This window comes from Nicotiana tomentosiformis, chromosome 8, assembly GCF_000390325.3.
Source record: "Nicotiana tomentosiformis chromosome 8, ASM39032v3, whole genome shotgun sequence".
In the NCBI taxonomy this organism is placed as follows: Eukaryota; Viridiplantae; Streptophyta; class Magnoliopsida; order Solanales; family Solanaceae; genus Nicotiana; species Nicotiana tomentosiformis.
The window spans coordinates 76,071,789-76,088,470 of NC_090819.1; the positions used below are offsets into that span (position 1 = coordinate 76,071,789).

Here is a 16,682-nt window from a genome sequence, read left to right on the forward strand (position 1 = left end):
GATTTTATTTACTTAGCTAGACTAACAGTAGTAAGTGGGTAACAGTTTGAAAACCGAACACATGTTAGAACCCAAAGAGTTTAATTTAAACCCGAAGTACAGTGACATTGGAAGGAAAAAAAATCAGCTAGGCAGTAAGAGAGCAAACTACAGAAGAATAGCCTTTAAGAATTATTGAAAAGGGTGTTTCCCCAGGATTGACTGTGTGAGCAAGGTTAAATCATTAAGATTGTGTACGATAGTTGTGAATAAATTAGCTTTTTATTTATGTAAGTAATTTAGTTTTTTCCTTGTAAGAAAGACTGCTTAGGAGTAAGTTGGAAAATGAGTCATCATTAACGTAAAGTGCAAAGAATTACAGAAAATAAGGAAAGTTGTTCAGATCCCAAAAAAAAGAAGGATCCGCAAGTACAAGACATTTACCTTTGGTCTAAGGTGGAGATGTGCAAATCATCATTAAGTCCAGTTGGAGATTTGAAACCCGAATAGTTAGCATGGGATATGAAAAAAAATCAGTTCGGTAATGAGGGAAAATGATATAATTACCACAAGAAATGTGTCTAGAGTGTGTAAAAAATACAAAGTGAGTACAATGATCACCGAGCTTAGTTATTTATTATAAAGTGATCACAATAAATCTATAAAATCATGCCCAGTTATGTATTACGAGGGTAGTGCCATTGCACGAGAGTGTAATATTCAAACTACTAGTCAAAGACTTAGCTCACAACAATACTATAAGTATTTTGAGGAAGTGACTTAAAAAGATAATCAATTATGGGAAGTATAGCTCATGATTAGGGCATACAAGAGAACTATGGTGAAAGAAGTTCACTGCTTAGTCAAGCTAGGAGTTTGACTTTTCGACTCCAAAGGTGGCAGAGTTGTTGTCCAGAACTGGACTTGTTCCTTCTTAGTAGCCTAAGTGAAGGATATTTATTGGTGGAACGACATGAAAAAGAACGTCGCAGATTTTGTGGCCAAGTGTCAGAATTTTCAGCAAGTGAAAGTCGAGCAACAGAAAGCCCAGTGTTTTACCACAACATACACATATTCTTTAGTGGAGATTATAAATATTGACTTTATAACAGGATTATCTCACTCATTTTGAAATCATGATTTGATTAGGTGATTGTAGATCGACTTACCAAGTCATAGAACTTCTTGCTAATAAATACCATAGATTCAACAGAAGATTATGCCAAGTTCTACATTCAGGAGACCGTCTGATTACACGCGACTCTATTGTCCATCATTTTCAGATCGTGGTGCTCAGTTTACAATGAATTTCTAGAAGTCCTTTTAGGAAGGATTAGGTACAAGAGTAAACCTCAACACAAATTTTCATCCTCAGGCAGATGGTCAGGGAGAGTGCACTATTCAGACACTTGAGGATATGTCCTTGATTTTAAAGGTATTTGGGATGATCACATACCTGTCATTAAGTTTACTTATAATAACAAACACCATTGTAGTATGAAAATGACACTGTACGAAGCTCTGTATGGGCGAAAGTGTAGATCGCCAATTGGTTGGTTTGAACTTGGCGAGGCAGAGATGTTGGGCCTAAATTTAGTCTATTTGGATATGGAGAAAGTAAGTTGATTGAAGATCATTTGAATACAGCTCAGAGTCGCCAAAAGTCCTATTTGGACGTGCAGTGTAGAGACCGAGTGTTTCAAGTTGATGATTAGGTGTTTCTGAAAGGTCACCTAAGAAAGGTGTTGTATGATTTGGGAATAAAAGAAAGCTCAAACCCAGACACATCGGGATGTATAGGATCCTACAAAGGGTCAGGCAAGTAGCTTATGAGTTAGAGTTACCACCAGAATTGGCATATGTACACCTAGTATTTCATGTTGTCATGTTATAACATTCATGACAGTTCAGTACTAAGATACTAATGTTAGTTTAGTACTCATTCATGCCAGCTTATTACTCATATATTGATGTCAGTTTAGTGCTCAGATATTCATGTCAGTTCAATACTCAAATATTTGTGCCAGTTCAGTATTCATATATCCATATTTGTTTAGTATTCATGTATATGTTTCATGTTATGTATATTATGATGCCCTGTGAGGCTTGTGTTATGCTCTGTTTTCTAGCATGTGTTTTGGAAAAATATTGAAGGTAACCAAGATTCTCATTCAGACCATGTATTATAATATCCATGTCATTCAGTATTCAATCAATTCAATAGTCATTCAGTCTAGTACCTATTCAGTTCAGTATCTCAGCAGTTCAGTAATCATGTATTCATTCAGTTTAGTATGCACGTGTTCATGACATTTCAGTGTTCACATGTTTCCATCTATCATGTTTAAGGTCCAAAGTTAGCCGTAGTTAAAATTAGGACAATCATTCGAGGACAAATGATCCCAAGGGGGAGATAATGTAACACTCTGTAAATCTGAATTAGTTGTGGATGCATTAAATGAGTGTTAATGTAACCTTTTAACATGTGACGTCCTATCGGGATGAGTATAGGTGGAAACAGTTATTTTGGAATCAAGACCGAGAGTGAGGTGCATAAAATTTAATTGAATCAACTAAGTTTATAGGAGGTCCGTCTTACAGCCTTAGACAATGTAAGTCCATGAAAATTCACAACCTTAGATATTGCAAGGCCATGAAAACTCACGGCCATAGACAGTGCAAGGGATTGTCCAGGGTATTAACCTCAGCGCCCCTGACAGTGCAAGGCACTGTCCGGGGTATTAAACTTAGCACCCTTGATAGTTCAAGGCAATGTAGTTTTGGCACCTCTGATGGCGCCTTGCACAGTTATTTTGGTGCCCCAGATGATGCCCCGCGCCGACGATGTTTATCTAAGCTACTTTTATTTATTCCTCAATTATTGGGACGCGTACACTTATTTAAACCCTACCTCGTTCCCTACAACCCCAAACAACATTTTGCTCTAGAAAAGGGAGCTGTCAAGAGCCCAACTTACCCAAGGTCCCTCCATCATCCAAGGTAAGTTCTAACGATGATTCTAAGTTAATTTCAATTCTCTAACACCTTATTAACATGGGGAAATCCTTCAAATCATTAGATATTCGATCGAGACATCATTATTGAGAAAAGAAACCTTAGAACTCGAATTCTAGAGGATTGAGTGTCAAAGAGGTAATATTTCTATTCCCTAATCATTTTAAGAATTGATGAGTTCTTGGGATAATATTAAATGGATTTTATACAGAGAACCATTTGAACTATGCTAGGGTTTTGGGTTGTTGACTTATGATTGTTGTAAATATTTGGGTGATGAGAAATGGTGTTAGTTACATCTATTTGGGATTGTACAATCACCTAGAAGTAGTAGAATGAGAACTTGGTGAAGAAAAGACCAATTACTAAGGGCTATGAGGCTTTACGCCCATAAGATGTTTGATAAAATGCCTAAGTGACTAAAACATGAGAATTAGTGCTAATATTGGTTCCTCTTGATATATGTTGCCATATATTATCGTTCAAAAAGGTGACGAACATTGTGATACACTTAAAAAGGACCAGAGTCAAGGTATGTGAGGCTAACTCTCTATGTTTGGAAATGTAAATGATTCTCCCTACACTATATTTTACGATGTTACTAATTGCCTCAGAAATATAGTTAAACCTAGTTCCTTGGATAGTTGCAGAACTTCTATTCTCTAGCTTCGTAACTCGTTCATGACTTTCATTCTGAATGTTGTGAGCTTATTGCGTAATCAATGTAGACTTAGGTTTGATGCCCATGATTCTCGGTCTAGATTACTTAGCATGTCATAAACAATTGAAGTTTCAATTTCATAATCAATTCATGAATACATGTCTCAGTCTAGTCCCATTCAGTATTCCAGTATCATGTAACTTAGAATGATTCAGTATTTTAATATCATGTATTGCAGAATGATTCTCAGTTCATGATTTTAAATCTTTGAATGTTGAACACCTGTATTGGGTTTCAGGACGCAGTTTATGCTTTATGCATCTTTGGCCGTGAGGCCGCGGTTTATGATTTATGCATCTTTGGCCCTGAGGCCGTAGTTTATGCTTTATGCATCTTTGGCCCTGAGGCCGTAATTATGTATATGTATACTTAGACTTGAGGCCGTAACTTGTACACATATATATTGGGCCCGAGGCTGCAGTATAATATTCAGATAAATAGGTGGTTCATTATTTAGAAGAGGGAGTATTCATATCCTTACTTCCTTTGTTTAGTTCAGTTATCAGTTATCAGTTATTAGTTATCAGTTATAATTTCAGTTTCAATTCCAGTAGTTATCATTTCAGTTATCAGATCTCAGTTATCAGCTCAGTTTCACTTTCATCATTTATAATTCATTTTTTTAGTTTCTTTACATACCAGTGTAAATCAAATGTACTGACTTCCTTTTTTTCTGGGGCCTGCATCTCACGATGTAGGTAATGATTTACAGGTTGACGATTCAGAGCGCTAGGATTCTCGTACCAGCTATTTGGTGAGCCCATATTCTTTCGGGTCATTATCATCACTTTGCAATCTTTCAGTATATACCGATAGTCAGTGTTTTCAGTACTTCATTAGAGGCTTCATAGACTAGAGTAACGGTTAGACAGATTCACATGCTTTTCTTGTTAAGCAATGTTGCTACATATATGTTTCAGACTTATATTAGTGTTTCCGCACTTGATTTATATCATTTAGGCTTTCAGTATATCAACATGTATTAGTTTTTCTTCCGCATTCAGTATGTTATGATATCACATGTTAATTCAGCCAGCCAGTTGGTTCGCTCGGTCACATGTAGTCAGGCACCGAGTGTCGTGTTACGTCCAAGCCCAGGTTCGGGGAGTGACAAAGAAGCAAGTTGTGATTTTTTTTACCTTTTGAGCTGGGTGTTTTTCACGTAAAAATACTTGCGTTCTTTACTTTCTGCATTTCTTATTCCATAACCGTAGTATAAGGAACTCGTAGAAGAACCAGGTCCTTATATAATCACTGCACGCAAAAAATTAGATACCAGATAAATTACCCCCCGTCTTGTGTGGTATTGAAGTATAAAATATCAATTGGTATCAGAGTAGGTTATCCTTGAATAGGCTAACACCTTAGGAAAAGATCAAGATGAGTGCACCACCTAAAAATTAGGAAGGGCAATCCACTGCTAGGCCACCACTCTTCAATGGCCAGTACTACTCTTGGTGGAAGACAAGGATGAAAACAGTACAAGTGATACTCAAAGATATGATGCTCAGCTCATTCACAGTTATGAATAATAGGCATGCTTCTCAGATGTAACAGTAAAAAACCCAAATCTTTCAACGAAATCACCAAAATATGAGTATATCGGAAAACCATGACTTTTTCCAAAAGCTTTCAACAACATATAAGATGTTTCATTATCAGATAGCATGAGCAAAGTACATCTTTATGGCTACATGTCAATGTGCATGTGAAGTCATGAATTTCACAATATCGTACAACATGAGGAAATGCATCTCTATGCCTACAAGCCAAGTATCCATGTCAAATGTAATGCACCACTGTGTTAAACTCATGTGCTCATGCTCCCAGAGTAGTCAACCTCACTCAGCATGCTCAATCACTCAGCACCTCCCAATCACTCAACACTCTCAATCACTCGGTACTCACACTCAGTGCTTAATGGTACTTGTGCTCACTATAGCGGTGAAAATATTTCGGAACAAACGGGGCTATCATAGAGTGGTTTGATGTATATGATATCCCTTTACATTTTAAAATCTATAAATATCCTTAACATCTCTGCATCACAAATCACTTGAGCAAGAAAAAACCACTTCAGCACAACAATGGCTTCCTAGAATACTTTCCCAAATGTTGCTCTTTTCCTTTGCCTTAACCTTATCTTGTTTTCCATGGTTTCTAGGTGTGGTACTTGCCTAAACCTAAGCCAAAACCAAAGACTTCATGTGCTCCTCCTCCTTCTTCAGAAATAGCTACATGCCCTATTGATACCCTTAAACTTGGAGTGTGTGTTGATGTTCTTGGATTGATGAATGTTGTTATTGGCTCACCCCCAGTCACTCCTTGCTGCAGCCTTCTCTCTGGACTTGCTAATTTTGAAGCTGCTCTTTGCCTTTTCACTGCTATTATGGCTAACATTTTGGGAATTAACCTTAATGTTCCTATTTCATTTAGTTTTCTTCTTAATGCTTGTGCTAAAGAGGCTCCTTCTGGCTTCCAGTGCTCTTAATTACTTTCCCTTAATTATTACTCAAGATTGTTAAAGTCTGACTTACGTTTAATTTCCTTATATTTTCTTGGAGGGCTTTTATTCTCTTTTATTTATTTTTTTATCCTGTTATTTCGGGGTTCTGGAGATACTTTGGGATGGAATTTGAAGATATATATTGTACCTATGTATTGGTAAAATGGTAAGCCTTTCACTTGCCATTTTCAAGTTCCTTAATTATGTTGATATGGCATTTTCAAGTTTATGTTCTACGATTCTTATTGTTACCAAGTGTTCTTTGAGTTGAGAGTTTGCTTTACATTTTTTAATTCTATTTCCCCACCTTTTCTATTATGTATTGTTGACTTTGTGGAAGATATTATTTTAATTGCTCATCAAGAATTGTGGCAGAATGAATGAGTTATCTCAATCATATTTCGGTTTCAAGCTCTAAAAAGCTCTTAGTAGGAAGTGTTTCCCCTTTGTGCATATTGCATAACACGATCTGGAACATTAGCAGATAAAAAAACAAAATAACATTATCATACTGCATTAGGTAACATTTTTTGGTTGTGATTATCCCTTATGAGTACAAACTGAACCCTTGTACTCAATAAGTAACAAACCTAACCTTAGGTTGAAAACAGTGACGAGCTTGGAAATGGTAAGAGTCCAACACCAATAGCTAAGAATAATTCATAACAATATAATGAAAACTGAGTCCAACACCAATAGCTAAGAATAATTCGTAACAATATAATGAAAATTGTACAAGTAATACTCAAAAATCTAATGCTCAGCTCGTTCACAGTTGCGGAAAATAGGTATGCTTCTCAGATATAACAGTAAAAAACCCATATCTTTCACCGAAATTACCAAAATATGAGTATATCGGAAAACTGTGATTTTTTCCAAAACTTTCAACAACAAATAAGATGTTTCATTATCAGGTAACATGAGGAAAGTACATCCCTATTCCTACCTGTCAATGTGCATGTGAAGTTATGAATATCACAATACCATACAACATGAGGAAATGCATCTCTATTCCTACATGCCAATGTATGCATGTCAAATGTAATGCACCACATTGATAAAATCATGTGCTCATGCTCCCAGAGTAGTCAACCTCATTCAGCACGCTCAATCACTCAGCACCTCCCAATCACTCAACACTCTCAATCACTCGGCTCTCGCACTCAATAGTACCTACGCTCACTGCTGGTATGTTAGACTCCGAAAGGGCGGATCCTGCCTAAGCGCTAATATAAAACCAATCTAGCCTGCTGTGGTGTTCAGCTCGATCCCTTAATAATAATGCCTATAAGGCATGCTGCAGCATGTAGCCAGATCCATATAATAATATTATATATAAATCCAATATCGCTTTCTACGGTGTGAAACTCAATCCCATAATCATCACTCACAATCAGGCCATAGGCCTCACTCAGTCATCAATCTCTCGAGTCTCTCGGGCTTACGCATTGTAGCGACCCAGCCGATTGTTTTGAGTGTTGTAGCCCCGTTCCCCCATTTAATGCTTATTCTATGCTCAATTTTTATATGTGACTTTCCGGGGTAGTTGGTTTGGTTTCGGGGACGCTTCGGAATGAGTTGGGACATTTAGTCCCAAGTTTGGAAGTTTAAGTTGAACGGTTGACCGAATATTCATTTGCATGTAAAAGACTTCAGAATAAAGTTTTGATGGTTCCAATAGCTGTGTAGGGTGATTTTAGACTTGGGAGTGTGTCCGGATAGTGATTTGGAGGTCCGTAGTTGATTTTGACTTGAATTAGTTAAAATTTGAAAAATGAAAGTTTGCAGAGTTTTGAGGTTTGACCGACAGTTGACTTTGTGGTGAATGGGCTTGGATATTGGTTCTGAAAGTTGGAATAGGTCTGTTGTGTCATTTATGACTTGTATGCAAAATGTGAGCACAATCGGAGTTGCATTGATAGGTTTCAGCATCGATTGTAAAAGTTGGAATTTTTAGTTTTCGTTAGGCTTGAATTTGTGCTCGATTCGTGTTTTTGATATTGTTTGATGTGATTTGAGGCCTCGACTAAGTTTGTATCATGTTTTAGGACTTATTTTTGTATATTTGGTTGAGGTCCCGGGGGCCTCGGGTGGATTTTGGATGATTAACAGATCAAATTTTAAACTTAAGGTAAGGCTGAGCAGTCCTGGACTGGTGTGATCGCACCTGCGAAGGTCTTGGTCACAGGTGCGAGGCTACAGGTGCGTGGATGGCATCGCTGAAGCGAGTTTGGCTGGGCTGCTGACGGGTCGCAGGTGCGAGGGAAATGCCGTATATTCGAGCCTGCAGATGCGTGTTAGGTTTCGTAGAAGCGGAGGGTGAGCTGGAAATGATAGTTCGCAGAAGCGAACCTTTTTGCGCAGGAGCGAACCTTGTTTTGCAGGAGCGAGCCTGCAGATGCAGGATTGGGGCCGCATAAGGGATGGAGTGGAGTTTTAAGTGAGTTTCGCAGATGCAGCGATTTGACCGCAGAAGTGAAGAAAGGGCCACAGCTGCGAAAAGCACTGGGTAGAATATATGTCGAAGGGTTCCGAGGTTTTTATCATTTTTTGACTTTGCAAACTCGGATTAAGGCAATTATTGAGAGGGGTTTCGAGTGATTTCTTGAGGTAATCCACTTTTGATCATTTTTATCAATAATATTGTTTACCTATTGAATTTCTCACCTAGTTTATATTTTTTTAGGTGGAATTTTGGGAGTTTTGGGCTAGGGATTTTAGAGTTAAATTTGGAGAATTGAGTGACGATATGGTGTCGGAATTTGGTTAATTTTGTATGGTTTGACTCGTGGTTGAATGGGCTTTTGGATTTTGTAACTTTTATTGAATTCCAAGATGTGGGCCCGGGGGTTAGCTTTTGAGTTGACTTTTTGACTTTTGATTAAGAACTTAGCATTTTCATATTGAACTGATTCCAATAGCTTGAGGGTATGAATCCCTGAAATTTCATGCTATGTGATTGGTGTTGAGGTGACGCGCATGCTAGGTGCTGGGAATGTGGACGCGCACTATAGTAATTGTGATTCAGTCGATTTGGTGGAACAATGTAATTATCTTATCTGAATATTATTATTGTACTATATGTGTTAGAGCACTTGAGCTGTGATTTATGTTAGAAAGCATGGTTAGGCTATGTATTGGTGCTATTGGGACCCACAGTGATCGTACTTTACTGTTGAGTTATTTGCTAAATTTCAGTTATGTACTCAGTCGCATTCATCATTCCATATCATATCTCGGTCTCTGTTAACATACATTGTCAAATCATGTATCATCGATTTGGGCTGCTTGGCATGAGTGTTATGAGCCCGATAGACTGGAGAGATTGATAACTGAGTGAGACCGAGGGCCTGTTTGTGACTGATATTGATGGGATCGGGTTGCACGCTGCAGTGGTTAATATTGACTCATGATGGGATCGGATGTACGGGAGCCAACTCCCGGTGACGGGGAAGAGGAATACGTTGCGAAACAGCAAGAATCCTAAGAGAGCAACAGAAATCCATCATGGGCCACCTCTTATGACAAGATCAGGTGATGACGGAATTGGAGCAAGCATTGTCAGGCACTTCCAACAATGCAAATGGAAGGGATCGGGTTCTTTCCGACGCTCCTGCAAATCAAACGGTTCAAAGAGTTAATAACAACACCCCGAGGGGGGAGGTCGGTTTCAATGGTGTCGGGGGACCGGTAGCATATCTAGTAATGAAAACAGTAATGATTCATTCAAAACCGAGCTCATGAGATTTATAAGGGAAATGAACGAATGGATGGATCAAAACACGAAGGAGTTTCACGCCCGAATGGATCAGATTCCGGGCGTACCGCCTGTTTTGAAGGGCCCAGATTCGAAGAAGTACACTCAGTTACCGTTTAAGTTGAGCGCAATACCGAAGTTAATTCCGAAGAGGTTCAAAATGCCGGACATACAAAAATACGTGGGACTTGACAATGCTCAGGATTTGAAGCAACAAAACAAGAAAATCACCTCTAGATAGACATAATATAACCTACAGATTAACATCTTATAATAGATCACGAAAGGACGAAGAATCTTAACAATCTTTTATTTTGTACTAAATTTCTGGTTAAGGAAAACCTATCTTTCTATTCAAACTGTGACTACGCCTCAAACACGTGAAGGTCCTAATCCATTACTAACTTATTTAGTCTGTTCATCAAAATCATTTGATAATTAAAGACAAAAACACACATATCAAACATGGGGTCTTTATTCACCTTTCTATATCTATACTATATTAAAAGTACGAAAGTCCTTAGCGAAATATCGTTCGCTTTTTTTACCCTTTAAAAATAGATTCCGCATTGGACTAACTTATAATTTAAGTTATTTTTCTAATATTTAGGAGTTTATAAGATTACTAAGATTTTATTTCTCAAAACATTTCTTATTTGAACTATGTATGAAATCCTAATATTTAGAATTTAATAAGAATATTATAAGAAAAGGGAAACATGTAAAAGATTCTCCAACAAAGTATAACAATCTGATTACATAGCATCATTAAAATTGTATTGGATAAAAAATTTAGTTCCGAAAATCAATGGTGTAACTTTAAAGTCGTACAAATATTTTAACTTTTAATTTATAGATTTTTTCTAGCATTTAATAATAGTATAATAAAAATAGATAATAGATAATACACTTTCATATAATATTTGAACTCCCTTTATATTCAAATAATATATTCTCTTCATCGTTTTTGGTATAATATTTCAAAATTACATTAATGTCACTACCCGTAAATTCCACCCTCGGAACCGTGATGGTGCCTAACATTTCACTTGTTAGGCAAGTGCGAAAAATAAATCTGAAGTAAAGTGCAGAAAATCATAACTACTAAAATATCTAATACAACCCCTAATCTAGTATCACAAGTGCACGAGCAATTAAAATACCACAGATAAAGGTCTGAATGAAAATAAAGTTGTTTGAAAGAAAAATACACAGCTAAGATAAAGTAGGAGGGGACTTCAGGGTTGCGAACGCCGAGCAGCTATACCTCAAGTCTCCATACTGATAGTCAACCCGAGCAATCTACTGACCGCCGATGGGACCGACTCTGAAATCTGCACAAGAAGTGTAGAGTGTAGTATGAGTACAACCGACCCCATGTATTATGTAAGTGTCGAGCCTAACCTCGCCGAAGTAGTGACGAGGCTAAGGCGGGTCACTTACAATAACTTGTACGCAGTATAAAAATAATGACAGGAAAGAAAAATGCGGAAACGAAATAAGGCAGTTAACTCATGGAAATAACTCAAGCCTCAAAGAAAACCAATAACTACCAGCAATACCAATCCTTAGAGTCTCGTACGAAAGGACCAAAGCCAACACAATACAATAAGGAATAGAAAACACATAAACTGTTGAGGTGCACAACCCGATCCCATCGTACATTACGATTCTCCTTTATTCCACTATGTAAGTATCAATAATAATAAATAAATATATATTGCGGCGCGCAACCCGATCTCACCATATAATCAGAGCCAATATCATAATTCACCCATATTTCACCATATCAATCCACCCTTATTTTACCATATTAATCCACCCTTATTTCACATGTTGTGGCATACAACCGGATCCCACCGTATTAATATAAATTAACCCCTATTTCACCATATCAATTCACCCTTATTTCACCTGTTGCAGCGTGCAACCTAATCCCACCATATCAATATAAATAAATCAATAAGTGCAATCAATTTATCAACTCGAATCATAAGAATCTCTACGATTAACGAATATGAAGCAGAACCAGAAAGGAAATCTAGTGTCAAATTGAGAATTCACTATAATTAATATTAAGCAATAAGACAAGTCAAATAAATGACAACTAAAGGGTACAAGTAAGTCAATTAAGGTAAGTAGTAGTTAATCATGGAAGCATGGGAGAATCTAACATTTTTAACACGAGAATGATAAATAACAAGTAGCAAATAAAGGCATGGAAAGTATTTAAAGCATGTAACAGTTAAGACATGGAATGAAATAATTAATGAAATATGAGAAAGTAGGGAAACGAGTATTTTGACAGCATATATACACTCGTCACCTCGCATATATGCCGCTACACATGAATTTCATATATCACATAGCTCAAGGGTTCCTAACTCCCTCAAATTAAGGATAAACGCAACACTTACCTCGCTCCGCAAGCAAATCAAAGCTCTACCGGGGCCTCTCAACTAAAATTCGCCTCCAAAATAATCGAGTCTAACCAAATTGACTCAATAACATCAAATAATGTCAGAGAAATAAATTACAATACATAAAGTTAAGATCTTTACACTTTTCCCAAAAGTTAACAAAAGTCAATCCTGGGTTTGCTTGCTCAAAACCCGAGGTTCGGACCAAAACCCAATTACCTATTCACCCTCGAGCCCGATTATGTAATTAGTTTCGAAATCTGACCCCAATTTGATGTCTAAATCCAAAATTTGCAAATAAAAACCCCCAATTCTTCCCAAATCCATAATTTTCTACCATGAAAGAACAAAGATAAGGCTAGAAATTAAAGGGTGATGATTGAAATGGAAGAAAATAAGTTAAATTATACTAAACTATGAAAGGATGATGAATGTTCTCTCCCAAATCGCCTCTAGGCCGAGCTCTAATGAAAAGATGGCAAAAAATGGGTGAAATCCCGTTTTTGAAAATATTTAAGGTCTGGGCGTCAGACCATCTTCGCGTTCGCGATACACATCGGACTAAATGGCCTACGCGTTTGCGAGTTCACTCACGCGTTCGCAAAGGCTGCTCCCCCAAGGTCTTCGCGTTCGCGAGCCAGTGCTCGCCTTCGCGTAGAGCAAATCACTGATCCCCCCTCCTCAGGTCTTCAACCTTATGCTTTAACTCCCTAAGGCTTTGCGTTCGCGTACATACCATCACGTTCGCGATGAAAAAAAACTCCCCCGGTCCAGATTACTCTTCGCGATCACGGAGAAGAAAACACCAGAAGCAAAAATCAGAATTTTCTTAAGTTCAACAACATCCGTGGCCTATCCGAAACTCACTCGATCCCTTCGGGTTCCAAATCAAACATGCACACAAGTCCAAAAATATCATATGAAATCGCTCGCATGATCAAAACACTGAAATAACACCTAGAACTACGAATCGGACACCAAAATACTGAATTTTTCACAAAAGCTTAAGAACATTTATTTTAACAACCGGACGTCTGAATCACGTCAAATCAACTCTGTTTTGAACCAAATTTTATAGACAAGTCATAAATACAGTAATGAACTTATACCAAGTTCAGAAACCCAAATCCGGACCAGGTAGCAACAAAGTCAGACTACGATCAAACTTGGAATTTCTTTAAACCTCTAAACTTCTAGCTTTCAACAAATGGCGATAATTCGAGTTAGGGACTTCCGAAATTGATTACGGCCATACGGACCCACTGCGACCGTCAAAACACTAATCTAGGTCCGTTTGCTCAAAACGTTGACCAAAGTCAACTCAAATACGTTTTAAGGCATGATTTCTCAGTTTTGTCAAATTTTTACACAAAAACCTTCCGAAAAATGACACGAACTGCGCACATAAATCGATAAAGGCTAAACGGAGCTAGCCGATGTTTAGGAATACAAAAATGAAGGTTCTATCAGGTCATCACATTCTCCACCTCTAAAATAAACGTGCTTCCTCGAACGGATATAGATAAGTACTTGGACTAGTGAAAAGGTGTGGATATCTACGCCGCATGTCCGACTCGATCTCCCAAGTGGCTGCCTCGATCAGCTGACCTCTCCATTGCACTCGAACTGAAGGATAACTCTTAGACCTCAACTGTCAGACCTATCGCGCTAGAATAGCCACCAGCTCTTCCTCATAAGTCAAATCCTTATCCAATTGGACCGAGCTGAAATCTAACACATGGGACGGATCACCGTGACAGAGCATGGACACATGGAACACAGGATGGTCTGCTGATAAACTGGGTGGCAATGCGATCTTGTAGGCCACCCCACCCACTCTCTCAAAAATCTTAAAGGGTCTGATATATCTAGGGCTCAACTTGCCCTTCTTTCCGAACCTCATCACAGCCTTCATGGGTGAAACCCGAAGCAATACCCTCTTTTCGGCCATGAATGAAACATTATGAACTCTACGTTCGCCATAACTCTTCTGCCTAGACTGAGCGGTGCGAAATCAATCCTGAATAATCTTGACCTTATCCAAGGCATCCTGTACCAAATCTTTACCCACTAACCGAGTATGCCCCACTCGAACCATCCAACTGGCGAATGGCACCTCCTCCAATACAATGCCTCATAGGGAGCCATCTGAATGCTAGACTGGTAGTTGTTGTTGTAAGCAAACTCTGCAAGCAGCAAGAACTGATCCCAAGAACCCCCGAAGTGCATAACACAAGCGCGAAGCATATCCTCCAATATCTGAATAGTGCGCTTGGAGTGTCCATCCGTATGGGAATGAAATGATATGCTCAACTCAACCTGTGTGCCCAACTCACACTGTACTACCCTCCATAAGTGCAAGGTGAACTGTGTACCTCAATAAAAAATGATAGACACGGGTACACCATGAAGATGGACGATCTCGCGGATGTAGATCTCTGCTAACCGCTCTGAAGAATAGGTAACTGCCACTGGAATGAAATGTGCTGACTTGGTCATCCTGTCCATAATGACCCACACAACGTCGAACTTCCTCTGAGTCTGTGGGAGTCCAACAACAAAATCCATAGTGATACGCTCCCACTTCTACTCAGGAATCTCTAACTTCTGAATCAAACCACCAAGCCTCTGATGCTCGTACTTTACTTGCTGACAATTTAGAAACCGAGCTACATACGTAACAATATTCTTCTTCATCCCCCTCCACCAATAATGCTACCGCCAATCCTGATACATCTTGGCGGCACCCGGATGAATAGAATATCGGGACTTGTGGGTCTCCTCAAGAATCAACTCACGAAGTCCATCCACATTGGGAACACAAATACAGCCATGCATCCTCAAAGCCCCATAATCTCAAATAGTAACCTGGTCGGCACCACCATGCCGCACCGTGTCCTTAAGGACAAGCAAATGGGGATCATCATACTGACGCTCTCTGATGCACTCATACAAGGAAGAATGAGCAACTGTGCAAGCTAAAACACGACTAGGTAACCTCATGAACTGATTGGCCAAAGCCTAAACATCTGTAGCAAGCAGCCTCTCACCAACTGGGATATATGCAAGGCTACCCATACTCACAACTTTTTTACTCAAAGTATCACCCACCACATTGGCCTTCCTGGGATGATACAAAATAGTGATATCATAGTCTTTTAATAGCTCCAACCACCACATCTACCTCAAATTAATATCCTTTTGTTTGAACAAATATTGAAGACTCCAATGGTTAATAACTCACATGACATGCCGTGAAGATAGTGCATCCAAATCTTCAACGCATGAACAATGGCTGCCAACTCTAGGTCATGAACAGGGTAATTCTTCTCGTGAACCTTCAACTGCCGCGAAGCGTATGCAATCACCCTTCTTGACCATACGTCGAGCCTTCACATAAGAAATAACTCTGTTGGTAGAGTGGCTAAGGTCACCATCTTGGCGTGACAGTCCAATATAGCATGATAAGGTACAGCCAATCCATACCCAAGATGATATCAAAATCTACCATATCAAGAAGTAGAAGATTTGCACTAGTTTCAAGACTCTCAATGGTAACCACACACGAGTGATAGACACGATCTACAACAATAGAATATCCCTCAAGCGTGGACACATACACAGGAGCACTCACAGAATCACGAGGCATAACCAGATATGAAGCAAAATAGGATGACACGTAAGAATAAGTAGATCCCGGATAAAATAAAACTGAGGCATCTCTATGGCAAACGGGAACAATAACTGTGATAACAACGTTAGATGACTCGGCCTCAGGCCTAGTTGGGAAAGCATAACATCGGGGCTGGGGCCAACCGCTCTGAACTACATCTCTGGGATGACCTCTAGATGGCTGGCCTCCAACCTCTAACCGCCTGAACTCCACCTTTAATGGCCTGACCCCACCTCTGGCTGTCTGACCCCTGCCCCTGGTTGACTGAGCGGGTGGTGGAGCAACTGGTCCCGGAACCATGGCACGAGAACTCTATTGTGGCATTCCGCCCAATAATCTCGGACAATACCTCCTGATGTGCCCAATACCACCACACTCAAAACACCCATCCTGGTGTTCTGGCTGCTGAAGCTGAAACTGAAACGAATGGGCTGGATTACCACGGTGATAACTCTGAATCGGAGGCGCACTGATAGGAGCTAATGGTGCACTGTAGGCTGGCTGCCCAGAATAAGGCACATAAGGACCATGACTCCCTGAAGCACTGTGATATGCTTGCAGCGCTGAATGAAATGGCTTGGAATGATGGCCTCTACCAAAAGCACCTTGCC

General features: G+C 39.1%; 1 long non-coding RNA gene and 1 pseudogene across 1 annotated transcript; both read left to right on the top strand.

Annotated features, from left to right (window-relative positions):
* The first annotated feature begins 5,802 nt into the window (after positions 1 to 5,802).
* On the top strand, positions 5,803 to 6,251 carry LOC104114493 (14 kDa proline-rich protein DC2.15-like; annotated as a pseudogene).
* Positions 6,252 to 6,287: 36 nt separating this feature from the next.
* Positions 6,288 to 6,618, top strand: LOC138896671 (uncharacterized). The gene is made up of 2 exons (XR_011410062.1): positions 6,288 to 6,413; positions 6,447 to 6,618. It is a non-coding gene; the product is annotated as an uncharacterized lncRNA (long non-coding RNA).
* Positions 6,619 to 16,682: the final 10,064 nt, after the last annotated feature.